Raw genomic sequence first — 21,289 nt, 5'->3', positions numbered from 1 at the left:
GTTACTGCTCTTCCAATGGGATACCTGGCTATAACAGTCATCAGGCAGGCTATAGCACTTCTGCTACTTACTCATGTAAGTGTGTAGGAGGGGCACGCCAATTTCATTTATTTATTGCTATCTTTTTCACTCAGTAGAGATATATAAACATACAGTATGTTCTGAGGCTGATATCATAAGGATGTATCTTAGCAACTGCATGCCCTCAATCCACCTCTCCGAACATAAGGGGTCATAAGTACAAGTTCATTACAGAAACATTTTCTCTATATGTGCTGTGCGGTAAAGTATATTTTAACAGACTGCAGTTGGACTTACAGTACAACCAATTCTAAGGGCCAAATGTATTAGGGTTTGAGATTCTGAAATTGGTGAGATTTCAGTGAGTTAGCAGTCAAATATAACACAACAATATATAGTAAGGCAGAATTAGGTTGGTTTCACCAACATTACATGCTCATGAGACTGTGGTGTTTTTTTTGCATTCACTTCAGGTCACTTCCCAGCCACTGCCCAGGAATGCCCATGGTTTTGCTTCTCGATGATACTATCAGTCGTGTACACAACAGCACCGTTGTGCGTACACTCAGGGTAATGCATGTGCCTTAGACTTTTTCACAATATTTTGAGCACAAATCTCTGACTATGTGAGCAGCAGCATCAGGTCCTTACCCAACCTAGGTGCTGGCACTGAAATCGGCTGGTGGTCAACGCCAGTCATTAGTCCTAACAGTCAGCGCCAGTCATTATTCCTAACAGTTAGCGACAGTCATTATTCCTAACAGTCAGCACCAGTCATTAGTCCTAACAGTCAGTGACAGTCATTAGTCCTAACAGTCAGCGACAGTTATTATTCCTAACAGTCAGCGACAGTCATTAGTCCTAACAGTCAGCGCCAGTCATTAGTCCTAACAGTCAGCGTCAGTCATTAGTCCTATCAGTCAGCGACAGTCATTAGTCCTAACAGTGGTAAAACTAGGATTTCTATCACCCGGAGAAAAGACTCGGGCTAAGTGCCCACCCTCCCACATTGTATATAGTAGGCATCCTTGGATAGGATACAGTTGTAACCATTGTAAAGACTGAAATGTATGTGGGGTAACGGAAATAGACATTTGTAGTCCCATTACATTATGGTGTTATATAATACAGAGAACATTGCACTAAACTCCCTATAATAGAGAACATTGCATTGATCGCCATATCCACAGACAATATTAAAACACACACCAGTACCAGCACCCCAAGGCAAAACAAATACTCTACTCTGTATAGCATAAATACACTACCCTTCTAAATAACATTAAAACATTGCCACACCATCACTGACATTTACCTGTCCAGATGGAGAATCTGTCTTGCAATCCCTGCGGTGCTCCATAGTACAGAAAAGGAATAGGGAGATATAGCAGAAGAAAGGGCGGGGACTTGTAGTAAAGGGATGGGGTCACCGGCAGGGACAGGATGGAGTAGAAGAATACACAGACATGCTAGAGGAGAGGAGGGGGCAGGGTCTTGGGCTGAGTTCAGAGGGAGTAGAAGAACACACTCTAGATCAGTGCCTCATATATATTGATCAAAATGCTTTAACGTTCTTTCTGATTCCTAGTTAACTGATTGTCTGCATTATCATCTGTATTGTTTACCTAAACCCACCAATAGCCAAAGGAACAGCCTACATTTTTGCAATCAGAGTGTAATGGAGCTATGTTATTCAGGTTATCAGAGGTACAGTGTAAAATATTTTCCAATCAGAAACATTGTACTACTTTACCCTTGCAATAGATGTGCAACAGAAAAAGAATTCAGTGAAAACAGGCGTACAAAGTGATTTCATTAGAATGGTTATATATCTTCATGAATTAAAATGTTTGTCTGATAATTAGATTCATGGAACCCATACTACATTTCTGTTATATTGTATATTTTGTTTCTTCCAATAGCCTATGAATGAGTGTCTGACACTTTAACTTAAATTCCTGATAACTTTCTAATAATGATTGGTGTAAACTGAATTACGGAGGATATACCGAAGCACACAGAATATCGTTTTATCGTATTATGTGCTGCATGTAAAGTAGAATTCTGATCACAAACCAACGGAAATGTTTAAGGCCTACCTTTTTAATAAATGTAAACTTTATAATTTGAACAAAAATATTCTTCAACATTTAGGAGGGTATTCAATTATTTGTCATTTTTCCAGCTAGCTGAAAAAACGGCACTTATTTGATCATGGGTATTCATTTGCAGGTGTTTTCGCACATTTTTCAATCCCTTTTCGCACATGCAGTTTCACTTTTTTTTGTTGTTGAATTGGCATGGGCAAAAACGGACCGAAAAACGGATGAAAACGCCCGCAAATTTGGCAAAATATGTGGGTCAGCAGCAAATTTGCTGATGCATGTGGTTTTTGCCAGTGCTGGATTTTTCGACTAGTCAAAAAAATTGGGACGGGCATTAAATAGGGCGAATCTAATTCAACCTAAAAAAGGCAAATAATTACTAATATTTCGACTGGTCGAAAAATCCGGCAATAATTGTGTACCCCCTTATGAGTAAACGATATCATGGGTGATGTGGAATTGATAGGGATGTGTGCCGGCCCAAATCATGGGTTTGGATCTGTAACTTCTTTGTGTTTTGGATCTGTATTGGTTTTGCCAAAACCATCCTTGCTGGTTTTCGGTTTGGTTTTGATTTTGGATCTGTTTTTTTTTCAAACGAATAAAAACAGCTAAAATTACACTAATTTGGCCTTTTTTTTGTTCCTACAGTGTTATTAGCCTCAATAATATTAATTTCCACTAATATCCAGTCAGCTTTGACCACCTCACAGCTCACAATATTGTTTTCATCCAGTTAAGGCCCGAAGGTTGCTCCAAGGTAGCTGGATGACTAAGCTAAGCGGCAGAAGTAGGCTGCACAAATATGTGGCACTTAAACTTCCAATATTGCACATCTAGGAAGCAGAAGACAGTCAGCAATGCTCCAAACAGCTCATAAAGAAAAGAGGTGCAAGATGGAATTGTCCTTGTGCCCTCCCACCCCCCGTTGTGTTGTATATATTAAACAGGACCTGCACAGTTTAACAAAGCAATCACTTCAGCGACAGGGACTGTCACTTGTGGCTGAAATTATTGTTTTGTCTGGGCCCCCACAAAACAAGGTCTCAATGGGCAGTGAACATTGCTGGCAGTGATCTCAAACTGGCTCTACATAGGCAAGATGACATCATCATCATCATCATCATCATCCGATTCCTCATATCCCTCAGTCTGTACATCATTTTCTTCACACAATATTACTTCGTCCCCGCTGGAATCCACCATTACAAGTGCCTCTGTATTTTCTGGACGTGATTGCCGGTAAAGGTCTTCCTAGTGGAATTGGTAATTCATTTTGATGTACATCATCTTTTCCACATTTTGGGGAAGTAGCCTCCTATGCCGATCACTGACAAGGTTCCTGGCTGTGCTGAAAACTCTTTCTGAGTACAAACTGGAGGGTGGTGGGAGCTTCAGCCACAGTGTCACACAAATACATGTATGAGTCAGAAATAATTGTCGAACACTGCAGTTTCATTTCACCAACATTGTCGCACAATACGTGTATGAGTCCAAAATAACATATACAGTATTACTGTGGTACCCACAGTGTCACACAATATGTGTATACTGTAGGTATGAAATAAAATATATTACTGTGGTACCACGTTCACCAACAGTGTAGCACAATATGTATATGAGTATGAAATAAAATATGTTACTGTGGTACCACCTTCACCCACGGTGTTGCACAATACGTGTATGAGTGTAAAATAAAATAAATTACTGTGTTACTACCTTCACCAACAGTGTCACACAATACGTGTATAAGTGTGAAATAATACAGGTTGAGTATCCCATATCCAAATATTCCGAAATACGGAATATTCCGAAATACGGAATTTTTTGAGTGAGACTGAGATATTGAAACCTTTGTTTTCTGATGGCTCAATGTACACAAACTTTGTTTAATACACAGAGTTATTAAAAATATTGTATTAAATGACCCTCAGGCTGTGTGTATAAGGTGTATATGAAACATAAATGAATTGTGTGAATGTACACACACTTTGTTTAATGCACAAAGTTATAAAAAATATTGGCTAAAATTACCTTCAGGCTGTGTGTATAAGGTGTATATGAACCATAAAAGCATTCTGTGCTTAGATTTAGGTCCCATCACCATGATATCTCATTATGGTATGCAGTTATTCCAAAATACGGAAAAATCCGATATCCAAAATACCTCTGGTCCCAAGCATTTTGGATAAGGGATACTCAACCTGTAATATACTGCGGTCTGACTGGCAGAGTCACAGTACTTATGAAAATAAAATAAAAATTGTATAGTGCACTGGGGTACAGCACAAACAAAAAATATATACATGTATATTTGTTTTTTAAATATATTTTAGGGTTTGTAGCTTTTATTATTTGAATTTTACACTAGGGCAGAGCCCCTGGATGGTTTCCTACATAAACAAGATATACTGTATTTGTGAAAAAAAGACTCATGAGGTCACAAATTGGCATATTGGTAATTTCTGTATTTTGGAATTTACTCTATGAAATTTTACTATCAATATATGGGTTTTGTTATGGCTTGCACAACTCTAACCAAGGCTTTCATATTATATTAAAATAAACAGATGTCTATAGTATTAGGTCATTAAAATATTTAAATGTATTCTAATAATGCATTCCAAATATTGTAATTTATTCTGATGACCTAACTTCACATAGATCTGTGATTTATCGCTGTCTGATCAGTACAGATGTCTCAATTTGGAGGTGAGAATAGAACTGACACATTTTCTTTTTAATCAGCATTTGATGCTATGAAGCTACAAACATGTACAGACTTAAATGTGTCTTTTGTAAGCACCACAAGAATAAAAGCTGACAAAACTGATAAACACTTGTAGTAGATGAAAAAAAAATATTTATAGAGTTATAATTAGGATGAGCTACAAGAAATTTACTAAGGAGCAACGTGTATTACTGTATGTTTAAGTCAGACAAGTCATTACAATGTAGAGTCACTGAAAAATAAATCCCTCCTACACTAGTTAACAATATAACCCTAATATTTCATTGTAGGAATGCTCCCCAAAACACCAGCAGCATGTCAATCATTGAGAAAGTGGTTGCAACTCAACTGTCAACCTGTAAAGAATCTAGATATTAAGGATATAATATTAATATTAGGGCCTGGTAAGTTATGTTTTGTTTAAAACTGAGTTATGAATCTGCCGCACACTTGCAATTGACTGATTTACTGTATGCATAGGATGCAGGTTATTGGATTTGTCAACAGACAGAGAAAACAGATACAGGGAAACTTTTGTTAGCTCATAGGAGGTTATCATTAGCATGTTAATGCTAATTCAGGCCTAGCAAGTCCTTTTGATTGAAGTCATGTCATTAAATCAAAGGTAGAGAGGCCAATTCCGTGCCGCTTTATCGACCCCAGGACTCAGGATTGAAAAACAGAAATGGAAAGGTGTATGTAAATACATCCGTAGCTTAAGCTTATTAGCAATCATTTTCATATAAAGTTTTAAGTGCACATTTAGGAGGGAAATTGGTCTGTAACTAGAGCAACAAGATAGGTCTTTTCCCTCCTTAGGAATGATTGTGTTGTGAGCTTCTAAGGGCTGAGAAGAGAAACACTCCTTATCAGTGACCAGTGTCTTCCACTATAGACTGTATATGCATGGAAGCTCTGTGCACGAAACGCCCTTGCCAACATCTTACTGGGCTTATTGGCCCTCATTCCGAGTTGTTCACTCGCTAGCTGCTTTTAGCAGCATTGCAAACGCTAGGCCGCCGCCCTCTGGGAGTGTATCTTAGCTTAGCAGAAGTGCGAACGAAAGATTAGCAGAACTGCTACTAAATAATTTGTTGCAGTTTCTGAGTAGCTCCAGACCTACTCCTAGACTGCGATCATCTCAGTCCGTTTAGTTCCTGGTTTGACGTCACAAACACGCCCTGCGTTCGGCCAGCCACTCCCCCGTTTCTCCAGCCACTCCTGCATTTTTTCCTGGCACGCCTGCGTTTTTTTAGCACACTCCCTGAAAATGGCCAGTTTCCGCCCAGAAACACCCACTTCCTGTCAATCACACTACGATCACTCGAGCGATGAAAAAACGTTGCTCGAGCTTTTGTAAATCTACTAAGTTTTGTGTTAAATAACTTAGCGCATGTGCGCTACGTACCATGCGCATGTGCATTTTCCACCTAATCGCTGCATTGCGAAAAACGGCAACGGGCGAACAACTCGGAATGACCACCATTGCCCCTTAGAAAAAATAACATTTGCACTTACGATAATCCATCTTAATCTTACCCAACATGATCTTGTTCAGAGAATGCCTGGCCTCAGTGACCTCTGTAAGGATGTCTCCAGATAGGGAATTCTTATAAAGCATCTCTAGAGCCTGAATCTTCTGTAAGAGCATCAGCCCTTCCCCCTCTCGTTTCTTCATGTAGGAACCAAGCTGAATCAGCTTATGTCTCAGAACACATTTGTGAGCCTATCACAGAATAATGGCTGACATACTGTATCAGATTTCTCATTAAGAGAGACATAATCATCAATACACCACTTTGGCTGGTCCCTACAATATAAATCCTGAAGGAAAGGCTCACTGAGTCTCCATGAACGGATAGCAGGTGGGGAATGGAATATCATAATCATGAGAGATATAGGTGCATGATCTGACTTTGTAAGATGCACGATCTCTGCATCTTCAACCATATTAAGGTCTTTATGTTCTAAAAGGAGATAGTCAATCCTGGAATAAACATTGTGTGGTTGGGAGAAAAAGGTATAGTCCTGATCTACCAGACACTGTAATTCCCAAGTGTCTAATAGTTGATGCTCATGGAGAAATCATAACATTTTACGATGCCACTTACCAGGATGGTTGAGGATGCAGAGGATGATTCTAGGGATGGATGACGGGCCCAATTAAGATCACTCCCATCTTTAAGATACCAGATGACAGAGAATGTACATGCTCAAACAACTCAGAACTGTAGATTGGTTCAAATATGGGGCATAAATATTAACAAATGTAAAAAAAAATATTTTGAATAATGAACATAATCATAAATCCTCAGTGAGGACATGAGTTTCGACGTTATACAAGGGGAGATGGTGATGAAAAAGGATCGATACACCCAATATCTTTCCAAAACTATTCTTGCTAAAATAAGCCTGGGGATAATTGCGGTTGTGGAGAAATGGTGCTTTAACCTCCTGAAAGTGAGTTTCTTGGATGAAATCCACATCCTCTCTGTCTGCCTGGAGTTCTCTAAGAAGATTGGATCTCTTTTCTGGAATGTTTAAACCATCTGAATTGATCAAGATAATTTTAATTTTAAGAGTCATCAGTGAAGACAGAGAGGCAAGCTCAATACTGGACATTGAGATGCAACACAAAAAAAATAGTTAGCACAGAACTCAATCCACTGATCTGTGGGGGAAAGGGAAGTTCATAGAAAAATAGAAAGAAAAAGAAGAAAAGAAACAAACAGCATGAACTCTAGAAAAACAACAATCCAAATGAGAAGATCAACAAAATAAATACCGCTGCTAATAAACATGGAAAGAAGATAAAAGAATACTTCCATGATTAGGAAAAACATAAGCTGTATATGGGCACTGGGATAGTTAGTGCCAGCAACAATGATTAGTACTAAACAGTAAACAATACATGTCAGCCTGCACTTACACACAAGTAACATGAAGCATGAGAAAAGGGTCATCAAGAGTTATGTAAATGCAGCAATTGTAAACAATCTAAAAAACCTTTCAATTGCAAAGCAATGTAAAACATTCAGTACAATTGCTCAAACATAGGAAACAAGGACCTTCTATAAGGTTTCGTATCAGGTCAACAACGTACAGTAAGCACAAGGGAGCAGAGAAACATATTATCCAAGTATTTAAGTGTCCTGGAGGTGATCAGTCTCTACACACAGTAGAAACAACAATTTAGGAAGAGCAAATCCTAGAGTGTCAGGTAGAGAGAGATAGAGAGAGACTGTCAGGGAGAGATACAGAGTGTCAGATAGAGAGAGACAGAGTGTCAGGGAGAAAGGGAGAGAGACAGCGTCAGGGAGAGAGAGAGTGTCAGGGAGATAGATAGAGAGAGGGAGAGAGACAGTGTCAGGGCAAGAGAGACAGTGTCAGAGAGAGCGAAAGAGAGAAACAGTGTTAGAGAGGGAGAGTGTGTACAGCAGGGAGGTAGTCCAGAGGAAGATTAGTAGGGACCAGCCAGCAATACACAACCTCGACATGAGGAGAGTCAGGCACGTAGCACTCCAGCCTGAGAGGATGGAGTGTCGACCATGGTAGGACACTGCTCATGGGACTACCAGAAAGGAGGGAAGCCACATACAACCCAGCAGATAGGGCAAACAACGGGCTACAGGTCAGCAGTAGAAAAAGGGGGGGGGGGGGATATGTATGTAGTGGTGCAGAGTTTTCTACTCAGTACAGCTGAATTTTTGCTGCTTATACTGTGTTTATCTCTTCATCATACTTAGGAGTCTATGTACTAAGCCTTGGAGATAAAGAGGATGGATATAAAATACCAACCAACCAGCTCATGTCATTTTTCAAACACAGCCTGTAGCATGGCACTTAGGATCTGATTGACTGGAACTGTATTTCTGTCCACTTTATCTCTCTCCGATTCTTAGTACATAGACCCCATAATATGATAATTCTATGGGGCTCATTTATCAAAAAGTGATAAAACTCTTTGTGAATGATAAAATTTGTTGGGTATGATAAATGGGGCTCTAATCAATCAGCTCATAAGTGTCATGTGCTCAGCTCCTAACCATCATGTGTTTGAAAAATGACAGTTGGGAGCTGATTGGTCGGGGCACTATTTATCATACATAATGAGTATATTATTCACAATGAGTTTAGGATTTCATTCAGCTTGGATCGCTATTGAGACAGAAATTGCAATTTTCTCAATCCTACTTCTGCAGAATTGCGACGTATATGCAGAAATCGAGTACCATCGACAATTGCAGTTGACCTAGGACTACTCAGAGTAATAAGAATGCGGTTGCACCGACGCCATGTTTTTAGTCGCAATCCATTGCAACTGATGTCAGTTCCAAAAACGGCCATGCAGGGGTGTAGCGAGCGTTGCTCCAGTGGAGCGTGAGCTCTGGGTGCTGAAAAAGTTAGAGGGTGTGCTGCTGCCCACTACCCCCTTCCTGCGGGCCACTGTACTGGTAGCAGCAGAGAAGAAGAAGCAAAGGGGGTGCACACTGGCTCTGAGATTACTGTAGGTACGGAACAGTGGTTAGTTTTGGGGCATTATTTTCATTCAGAGATTGAGCGGGTTATTAGTTCTGTGGGGGGTCCCACTGGGGCTTTATTTTCATTGAGGAATTGGGGGTTGTGAGGACAGGTTAGTAGGGGCATCTGTAGTGTTCTTAATTTATTTGAATTAAAGAAGTAAATAGTTAAATACAGCTACTTCTATAGCGGCTCTACCATGGTATAATGTGTATAAGGGGCTCAACCATAGTGTAGCGCATAGCCAGATTAAGGTGGGGTGCAGGGTATACTGTACCTCGGGCCCCCCGTCCAGAGTACTTTGACATCAGTAGCTCTCCCTCTTGTGCAGCAGCAGCCAGAATGTGAGCAGGACAGTATTCAGTACAGAGACACATGACTATTCGGTGTCATGAGCTACCAATGGCTCTTCCCGCTCAGAGGACAGATAGGAGGGAGAAAGAGCTGTAAGTGACCCAGGGATCCCAGCTTCTCCCCCTCCCCACCTGGGTGTCTGGGTCCTGTGTAAACCTGTACTCTAATGAGAGCATTTGGGTCCAGTGAGACAGACACACAGAGAGTCCTCCTGAGTCCTGTCTAGGGTGTAAGCAGTACAGAGGCTGCTGCTATTGCATTTTTGCAAGATAAATTACAGATTTTATTTTTCTATGTGTATTTTAAGGTTGTTTAAGTTGTCTTTGTTCCACTATAAGAAAACCTAATAAAATAGTTGTCTCTCATTTAGGTGGAGATATAAACAGTACTCAGGCATTGTTAAACTATCCCGCCGCTGCTGGTGCTGTTCAGACAGGGGCTGTGCGCTGACGACTCCTCCATTATGGGCCCGGTCACCGCGGGAGATGGGGGTAAGCTGCTCTGGGTGGCAGCGATCCAGTGCAGCAGCGTTCTCCCTCTGCTGGCATCGCTCATCTTCCTCCACTGACTCCCTCGCCGTCAGCACCTGCAGCAGCCAGCACAGCCCAGCATCTCTCACCTGAAGGTGGATCCTTCATAGTGGCAGCATCCCCCTCCCCAGCATCTGGCTACCCGTACCAATAAATTACGTGGCTGGCTCCCTGCACTGCTGGGGCCGCCAGAGGTGGGGGCTGCTGCCAGGTGATGGTGTGTGACTGCACTGACATCCCTCCCCATCCTCCATGTCCCCGGGGCCCCTAGTCCCATCTGCCATCATCACATGCTGTCACCCCCACCCTGGGCAGTGTGTGCCGCCCATCGGTGTGTTTTAATAGTTACATGTGCCCGGTGTGTGTGTGCTACATAAGAAGTACATGTGCAGCCTGGCAATGCTTTATATGCTCTTTCGAGCATTAATGGACAGTTGGGATGGGAAGTGGGAGGAGTAATGAGTGTAGGGGAGGAGTCAGGAATAAATAAACCGCCCCCCCCTAAAAGAAAAGTTTAGATTCGTACCTGGTTACCATTAGGGTCAGGGCTATTGTTGGGGTTACTGTTATTTTTATGATTACCATTAGAACTAGGTTTACCATAAGGTTAGAGCTAGGGATATCATTATGGTTACTGTTAGGGATAGAATAACAGGAAAACCATTTCATTACTCAGATGTTACAGGAGAGTAGGTACGTGTGCCTTTTACTCTGTTAAGGCCAGTACTCACGGCCCGATTTGGGAGAGATGTGTGCTGAGCGAACCGCTCAGCACACATCTCTCCCAGCGCTCAGCACAGCGCGATCTGTGCTGAGCGTGCGGGGGGAGACGGGGGGGTCGCTCACTTCACCCAGCGGGTGAAGTGAGCGACCCGCTAGATTGGCCTGCATGCAGGCCAATCTAGCAGCAGCGATAGCGATGTGCGGGGCCGTGCATCGCTATCGCTGAGGGGGCTACACACGGAGCGATGTTGCTGAAAATCTAAGCAATCTAGTCAGATTGCTTAGATTATCGCTCCGTGTGTAGCCCCCTTAACAGACTCTAAGATGAGTCTGTTGATAAGAGGTTGCTTAAACCACTTTTAAATAAATATTGCACTGATTTATCATTAAGAAATATGATACTGCCTCAACAACTACTTCAATAATAAAAACCATCATTTATTTTTGTTTTGGTTGCTCTACTAAATTCAAAGTAAAGACGATGGCCAAACGATTATGCTAGCTGCAAATAACTATGAGGAAGCACATGAGCTCAGCCACGAGTGACCATAATTAGGTAGCAGATGGCATGCTGTTATTTTGTACTCTGAAGAATTATTTAATACCTTCTTCATTTTACCCAGAAAGACAAGCCTTGCTCTAAACTGCACAGCAGCAAATCATTTGGAAATAAACAACACTTTAAAGAGGCCATTTACTTGTATACTCATCTGCAGAACTAGGTCACAATTTAGAGCACAGGCACTGAAACTAATTCATAAGTAGCAAAGGAATGTACATTGTATATAGTGATACAATACATAGAGCTGTGAGCTCATGTGAATGTCATTTCAGAAGAAATAATGAAATTATTTAAATGTACGATAAGTGTCAGCGTTACTCAGGTAAATTGGCACACTATCTCCAGAAATAAAAATTAATTTCAGGTTTGTCATTTTGTATTATTTACTGGTCAGTATGGGAGCTGGTGAGATGCTTATGAGGAAAAGAATCACTATTTTACAGACAGAGAGATTATTGTCATAAACTTTCAGTAGAAGCTATCGAAATGAGCACTGGTCTATTCCAGGTGCAGAAAAGCAAAATGTCTCTTCTTCATGCTTTGTCAGGTATTAGGGATTTCTTTCACATGGCTAATTTGCAATTACCAGGGCCACTATCAACATATGAATATCCATTTACTGTAGCACATGCATCTGCTAAGCACTCCTGAGGGGTTCAGTATGCAATCCAGCCCCTCGGGATACCGCATGCGCAGGTCTCCAAAAACATGGCGCCTGCCATGGTCTGGAGTCAAATTTTGAACTGCGCATGCACGGCGGCCATATTTGGATGGATTTTTGCCAATGCAGCAGCTGTAACGCTACTTGTGGGACTCCGGAGAGTTAAGTATAAACAACATGGGTGTAGTGTGTGCGGTGTGGGACCCCGCTGGTCCCAGGGGCCCGTGTGCACTGCACACATTGCACCCGTGATAGAAACGCCAATGTGAATGTCACTATCCCGACATCGGCATCCCAAGCGGTGGAATACCAACGACGATTGGTATGCTAACTGCATACCCTCCTGAGCACATACAGTCTGTCCTCAACATGCATGTGCAGTGGGCCCCATCCAAACACCAGTAATGGTGGGGCGGGATGGGGGGGGGGGGGGAGGGGTGCATGTGTTGGGTGTTTGTGTGTGGGGGGGGGCAGGGTGAAATGGTGATGGGGATAGGACTAGTAGCAGTCTTAGAGGGGTTCGGAGCAGCAGATAGATGTGGCGGGTCTGTACAGAGTAAAGGGGCAGGGCAGAGCAGGGTGTGGCAGGCTGAGGTGACCCAACCACGCTAAAAACATGATTGGGGCTCTTTGGAGCCAGGCTACATTTTACTGCTGGGCCAAAACTTTCATGTGGGCTTGTATGGCGGTAGCTACACACCTAAATTCTTGCATTCATTTTCGGAGTGAAACTCAATTAGCTTATTTAGTGAATCATTTTGAACATTTAGTATTTTAACAATATTTTATTTATTTGAATGCCTGTTATGATTTATTACATACCATTTTCAAATTATTAAATATTAAAAAAGCTATTTATTACATAAGATTATGTGATAGTTATTTTTAATGGTAAATAAAGCAGAATAATTTTGATAATTCAGTTTCTAGCTGGTATATAACATAAAAAAACAGACAAATCAGTATGCAAATCAAACAATAGAAATGACAGGTTTAGTGCTCAGCCACGTTTTTCATACAGCTAGTCAAAAAATGATAAAATAAAAACATATATCATAAATGTCCATCAAAATTATGATACTTGGGGGATTATTCAGAGATGGATGCAGCCGCTGCTTTCGTATGCAGCGGCTGTGTCCATCGAGTCTGTGCATGCGCACTGGCCATAGTGCACGTGCGCGACCTTCACTATGCAGAGGCATCCCAGAAGGATTCGACCGCAAGGTAATTGATGGTGGCAGCCGAGGGGGCATTGACGCTGCATTTCGCGTGCGTGGTCCTGATAATGCAGGAATGTCTGGACCATTTTTGGGGCGGCTGTGTGACATCACATGCAGCCACCCTGAGGAAAAAAAAATGGCACCGGACCGCCTGCCAGAACAATCAGGTTATGCAGGCAAGTGTCAACCACGGATTGATGACTTTGCAGTTTTATTGGAAACGCATCGCTGAGCGGTGCCACACACATGCTGGACAGCCTTGTCCTGTGCTGGGCAGCCCCCGGCATGTGAGTAGAAGGATGCACATCTTGGTGTGGGTGCAAGAACTGCATCCATCTCTGATTAACCACCTTAGTCCATCCAGACTGATTGATTGCTGAGGATAACAATTCTACGTCTTTCAGCGAGGTCCAAACCTGTAATTTCTGTTGTTTGAATTCCATGTTAAAGGGTTTGGTGGTCCTGTTTTCAGGTAGCTGCATACGCCTATATATTACGCCTTGGGATGATTTCAGTTTCATATTCTCAGACAAATCAGTAGATTGTAAAATTAAATACTCAATTTGACATATTCTAGTGTAACAAATACTTCTACACTCCGGTAAGGTGAGTAAAGTGTTTCTAAACTGGCCTTGAGTGGTTACTCCTCTTTCTGTACAGGTTTCTAAATTCTGGTTCTTCACAGGGAGGTGAGAGAGGCTGCTCACTCACTCGTTTAGCCCAAGTTAATACAATAACCCTTAGTGAATTGAATTAACAACAAAATATTTATTAGACTGGAACAAGTTCGACGATGTTTCCTTACTGGCATTCACTGACAAAACCGAAACAGGGAGGGTTAAGGTTATCATATATTATGACAGCCAAATATACAATACAATAGAAACAACAAAGAAAATATTCACTATTTTACTATCAGCACTGCAGGAAATGAAGTTTTCCCTACAGTGGTCCTCTTACAGTCTGAGTACTCTGATTATCTCATTGGTGCACATGTGATGTTACCACGGTGGTACCAATAAAGCCGACTTAATTCTTAACTAGAGAACTACTGCATTCCTTGGACTATGGACTCAGTTACTATTTTCCAGAAAACGCAACAGTGGCCTTTTAAGTATTACTCTATGTCTCTGGCTTGATGTTTGTATTCCGTGACAAAGTAACACTGGTTCTGTAGCTAGTATAATGTAGCAACTTTGTACTCCTGCTTGATTTATGCCTGGTCTCGAATTAATCAACAACTGACTTCCTGACTGGAGGCGGTGCAATTTGGTCAGTCCTTGCCTAGTAGCGATGAATGATAAACTTCTGTATGACTGTCTAAACGACTATCCCTGAGCAGAGTGTACACATGCATTGACTGAGGTTATAGGTGCCGTAAGTACAGAATGTCCTCTCTGCGCACTGTAGTTGATATACTAAGGTGGGTACAGGTCGTGGTGTGCTAGGTGGCCTTTGGTGCCTTACTCCTGATGTCTGTGCTTGGTGAATGAAGTGGGCTGACTAATTTTAGTTATTGTAGCTTCTAACAGAGCCTGGACTCAGTGTTTCCAGGAAATACAGTCAATAGTATGCGAACCTCAGTGGTAAGCTGTGTATGGAGTGATGCTATATCCTTACTCTGGTGGGGCGTTTTGCAGATGTCCTTTCTCTAATTATAGCTGAAAGGATCCTATTTAGAGTACCTGACGGTGGCCTCCAGCCACACCTCCCGCTGACACTCCTAGCAGAGGAAACCCCTGGGGGCTGGCTTACTTCCAGAGGTGCCGACAACAGCTACTGTCGGGTGCTGCAGTCAGGTCCTCCCCCTGATGTCACTCACCGCGGTAAGCCGCTCCCTCTGGGGTGTGTATCCGGGCAGCACCACTTCCACACCACTTACGGAGGCTTCAGACACTCAGCCTGGTGACAGTCTCTGGTGTCGGAGCCCGCTGCCACTCACCGCCACTGCTTTCACTCTAGCCGCGCTTTACTGGAAACCAGGGTCCACTCGCAGGCTCTCTCGGCGATTCAGGTCCCCACAGCATCAGGTGTGTCGCACTTCTATTTCAGGGTCTCTTACAGCTGCAGTCCTCCCTTCTCGGCTCGATCTCTAGCAACCGCCAAACGGTCTCTCTAGCAGTCTACTTATAGGCTCCTCCAGGGTACCCGGATCAGACCGTTCAGTTGCGTTTTCCGTGAGTTGGCCCACACCACTATAGTCTCGTGCCATCCCCTTCCTATGGGTTGGTAGGGGACACAGTCTTTAATCTGGCATCCAGGCATTTATTTCTAACTCCCCTCCGTGAGGGGAATCACAATCACCACCCCTCTCTATGAGAGCAGTTTAACAGAGTGCTCTAACATCCCCCAGTGAGGGCATTTACATATAAATTTTCCTTAATAATGTCAGCACAACATACACTTAATCATGCTATGAGTACGAATTATTCAATATGTACATAGGGGCTTAACGGGGTACTACATTCCCCCCTACTGGAAATATGCGTGTCCTCACACATTCTTTTACCCTTCCCATAATGCATTTCACATCAGATTCATCAGTTAACTGAGAGGACCTAGTCTGAACTCAAATATATAACACGTGGTGTAACTTCAGTTACAATTCACATTTCAATCCGTTCAGTACCACTTTTGACATTAGTAACTAAGGAGTATAACATCTTTCCTTTTAATTTCCCACCCAGCAAGTTAGACAAAGTCAATAGCCGAGCATTATATTACTTTAGTCCCGAAACCTCAACGGTAAGATACCTTTGTTAGTGCGCTCCGAACTCCTAACTTGTAAGGCAGGTCTATCATCTTCGGTTCTGTCATCAGTACTGTCAAGGACTTGGTTATTGTTTATTGGTTTCTTTACATCGGAATCCAGAAATACACGTTTGACTGGATCATGTGACGCTGAGTTACCCATAAAGAGCAAGAGTTCAACGGGATCATGTAAGGGTATGGACTCGGAAGTTTCTGGCTCCTCTGTTTCAGACACGTCTGGTCCATCCCCAGAGGTTTTTGCAGTACAAAGTTTTATTTGATCATGGGCTACGACACTGACTATTCCCTCTGGATCGCGACGAATCTCATAAGTATATCGCACACTGTCCGGCACTCTGACTACCACATAGGGACAGTTTTCCCACATAGGATCCAATTTACTAAAACAACGATTCCGTCTCCTCCAGACCATATCTCTCACTTTTAGAGGCACAGACTGGATATGTGCATTGTAATTCCTCTCCTGACGCTGGTGTACCATCTCCACTCTCTTCTCCACCATGGCATGGGCTTCTTTGATCCTCCGTTGGTGTTCATGGACCCAGTCCATTTTGGGACTATCGGTATAAATCACCGGGTGTGTCAATTCCAGGTCTTGGGGTAGTTTACCCGGATGGCCGAACAGGAGGTAGTAAGGGGTAAATCCTATGGAACAGTGTTCTGTGTTATTATAGAGGTAGGTGAGTTCGGGTAATAGAGTCGGCCACTTGGCCCGGTCCTCCTTTGTCAGACTTCTTAGCATACCAATGATGGTCTGATTCGCCCGCTCACATAGTCCATTCCCCTGCGGGTGGTAGACAGTGGTTCTCGACTTTCGACATCCATAGTATGAGCAAAACTCATGAAAAAGTTGTGATTCAAAGGCGGGGCCATGATCCTTCAGAATGCAATTGGGGTATCCATAGGGTCTGTTGAAGTGCTTTAGGAACAACTCGGCAGTGGTCTTTGCTGTTAGGTCTTTGGCTGGTACTACCACCAGGAATTTACTATAGTGATCGATCATAGTCAGGGCATAGTGATACCTGCTGTTGCTGGGTTCAAGTTTCATGTGATCCAAGGCAACAATCTGTAGTGGGTAAGAACTCTTGATAGGATGGAGATTGTCCCTTTGATTACCGTCGGGATGTCTTTTGAGGTTGCATGGCACGCAATCTCGACACCACTCTTCTACGTCTTTCCTCATGCCGATCCAGAAGTATCGTCTCCTCAATATAGCCTCTGCTTTTTGCGTGTCGAAATGCCCAGATTTATTGCGATAGGCTTCCAGTAGGATGGTGGCCCGATTCCTAGGAATGATGATCCGAGTGACTTTCTGATGGGTACCAGGGTCGAGACTAATACGTACCAGGAGACCCTGTCTGCACTAAATACAATCATGGTGTCTTATCTTCACTAGCTCTGTATTAGCCTCAGCTCGCTGAGTTTTGTTCAACCAATGCTGCTGTTGTAGCATCCTCCTATGTTATTTCAGTACAGGGCTTTGTTGTTGGATCTCTGCCCAGTCAATGGTGGGTGTGTCGCACAGGTGCTCCTCAAGCTGTGGATTGGCCGAGGCGACTAACGGACCCGAAGTGACCGTCTGCCCGGTTCCCCGGGATTTAAATACTGGAATCTCAACGTACTCATTTACCTCCTTAATTTCTTCTGCAACATTCGCAGTGGGCAGACGGGATAAGGCGTCAGCATTGCCATTGGATTTTCCGCTTCAATATGATACAGTGTAGTTGAAGTTGGCAAGGCGGGATACCCACCTCTGCTCCAGGGCTCCAAGTCGTGCAGTGGAGAGATGAGCTAAGGTATTATTATCCGTCATGATAATAAACGTGTCGCGGCCAAGTAATCCTTGAACTTCTCCGCGATAGCCCAAACGAGCGCAAGTAATTCTAGCTTAAAAGTACTGTAGTTTTCATTATAGCGCTCTGACTTGCGAAGACCTCTACTAGCATAGGCAATGACCCTTTCTCACCCGTCTTGTCTCTGGGACAACACAGCCCCCAATCCACGGTGACTAGCATCAGTGTACACTTCAAAGGGTTTGTCATAGTCGGGATAGGCGAGTAGTGGAGCTTCGGTTAATGCAGCCTTCAGCCGGCCAAAGGCCCGTTGATGTTCCTGTCCCCAATTAATGAAAGATGAGCCTCGTCTTTCGATGCCCTATTTTCCTCTCAGAAGCTTGGCGAAGTTCTCAATGAAACGTCGATAGTAGCCAACAAACCCCAGGAAATTTCGAACGTCTCTAACTGTTTTGGGCACTGGCCAATTCTGAACGACGTTGATTTTCTCTGGGTCAGGCCTTACTCCTTCAGCACCGACAACGTGACCAAGGTACCGCACCTTATGTTTGAGTAAGTAGCATTTGGCCGGTTTGAGCTTCAGTCAGGCATGGGCCAATAACTCAAATACATCCTCCAGATGTTTTAAGTGCTCTTCATAGCTTCTTGAGAAAATTATGACACCATCAAGGTATAATAAAACCGTCTCAAAATTGTGGTGACCAAGGCAATGTTCCATAACCCGTTGAAATGTGGCTGGGGTGTTGCAGAGCCCGAATGGCATCCTGTCAAATTTGAACAAACCCATTGGGGTTGTGAAAGCTGTCTTCTCTCTATCTTCAGGGGCCATTTGGATTTGCCAGTATCCACTAGTTAGATCCAGCATTGAGAAGTAGGCTGCTGTCTTTAAGGACATCTCAATCTGCGGGAGTGGATATGCATCTTTATGAGTTACGGCATTTACCTTGTGATAGTCTACGCAGAAGCGAAGACTACCGTCTTTTTTCTTTACAATCACTACCGGGGCCGCCCATGGACTATGACTTTCTCTGATAACACCAGCTTCCTTCATTTCGGCAATCATATTCCTCACAGGTTGATACATGGCGGGGGGTAGAGGTTGGTGTCGTTCTTTGATTGGAGGAGTAGTTCCAGTGGGAATGTGATGAAACACCTTTTCTGCCTTTCCGAAATCAGCAGGGTATTGGTTGAACACTCTGGCATGTCGTCGCACTACCCGAAGAACCCCCTCTCTCTGATCGTCTGGGGTGCTCTCGTCGCCGATCTGAAGGTCAGCCCACCATGACGTCCCACCGCTATCTTCTGCCTCTTCCTTTGGGTTCATTTCCTGTGAAGCCGTGGTCATGTTCTGTACCACAACGTCTTAGAAATCTATCTGAAGTACCTTGGCCACTGGATAATGCTTGTAAAGCCGGATAGGATAATTGTGTGGATTCAGTATACGCACAGGTATGCGACCATGTTCTACCTTTGCTAATGTTCTTGCCACCGCAAAAGGCTGTTGTTCGCTATGGTCGCAGGACTCTAGCAGGGCTTCATAATCTCGACCCAGGGGACCAATCCTGGTCTTACACCACACTACTTGCTCCGACCTGGGTTTAAACAAGATTGGCTGTCGGTCGGCAATTTGGGCCCTTCCGACCTCCCCCCGGACATTAGCAAAGCTCTTCTGTCTTTCAAGCAACCACACTGTCTGCTGTAAGGCCCTCCTTTCCTTAGGAGCTGCAATCCTCATTTCACAATGAAGAGCTTCCACCAACTCGTCAGGGCAGTTCTTTAGTATGTTCATACCCAGGATTACCGGAGGTAGGAGTGTACTAGGCGTGGTGGTAACCAGGCATCCTTGTCTGTATAACTTAGCTTTACCTATTCTCATATCCGGTTCCCAATAGCCTTGATAAGTGATTGGCTGTCCATTGCTGGCCAGTAGGTGGAGCCAGGTAGTGGGTGGAGTTATGATGTCGGCCTCATCCCAATGCCGAAGAAATTCCGTGAGCCGAATGGTCGACACCTGGGAACCTGTGTCCAAAAGAGCTGTCACTTCAACCCCATTGATCCAGATCTTCAGATGGGGACACTCGCTGACATACCTGGGCCACCACCCCTGCGACGATGGACCGGTTAAAGAGCTTCCTCCCGAGGGTCGGTCCCTTGCCTTGGGGTCTCTCTGTTTAAATCAGCGTTAGACAGTTTCGCTCAATATGTCCACCTTGTTGGTAACCCCTGCAAATTGGCCTTCCTTGGGGATCGAATTTATCAGTAGGCCGTCGGCCTGATTCTCCGGGAATGTCCCAGCGGGGTCAGTTTCTACCACCGCGCCCTTGGCGCTATTCCCTTCGCCGATTATCATTTTGTACGTGGCTCAGCTCGTCTAGCCTCTGGTCCATACGATCCAGATTTAACGGAAGTTCTGTAAGCTTACTACCCAGCGCACTTATGGGATCGGTCCCACGGGGGGTTTGGGCTTGCTGGGAAATGGTCCCCTTTTGCACCAAGGTTTCCAGTTTAGTACATAGTTGTACTTCCGGGGGACTGTCCTCGTCGATTTTCTCTGACAATGCATTGCTCTCTGCATTGTCGCTTTGGTTCAACCTGCGGATCTGGAAAACGGCCTTCTTAAATTCAGAGAATGAACAATTTGGTTGCTGCCGTCTCCACATCCGCAATTGAGATCGAACAGCGTCTCCTTGCGCCCCTTCTATGAAGAGGTTGATCAATGATTCATCGGCTTGTTCAATCTCCTGGGCGTCGAGATTTTTAACTGTCTTCATTGCCTCCTGGAGACCGAGGGCAAACTCTCGCAAGGATTCATAGGGGCGTTGTTTCCTTGCATAAAGAGGACTTTTCCACTTCGCCACCATTTTAGAGTCGAAGAGGATATAGACGAAACATCGAGTACATCTTGTCCTTAAAATCCTTAAGCGTACTTGAGCCACGGACCGTACATTTCCAGAATAAGTAGGTAACCATGGGGCCCCATCATAAAACGGCATGGTTATGGGCGATGCTGTCACTGTAGTCGAGCTCTCCCTTCTCGGAGACGCGGGCAGACATCTCCGGCTTGGTGTTGATGTTGATGCGGGTGTCTGTGGAGCTGACATTTTGTGGATCATCCTGTTCGTGGATGCCAAAATTGTAACAAATACTTCTACACTCCGGTAAGGTGAGTAAACTGTTTCTAACCTGACCTTGAGTGGTTACTCCTCTTTCTGTACAGGTTTCTAAATTCTGGTTCTTCACAGGGAGGTGAGAGAGGCTGCTCACTTATGCGTTTAGCCCAAGTTAATACAATAACC

This window comes from Pseudophryne corroboree, chromosome 4, assembly GCF_028390025.1.
Source record: "Pseudophryne corroboree isolate aPseCor3 chromosome 4, aPseCor3.hap2, whole genome shotgun sequence".
Classification (NCBI taxonomy): Eukaryota; Metazoa; Chordata; class Amphibia; order Anura; family Myobatrachidae; genus Pseudophryne; species Pseudophryne corroboree.
This window is presented reverse-complemented; position numbering follows the sequence as displayed.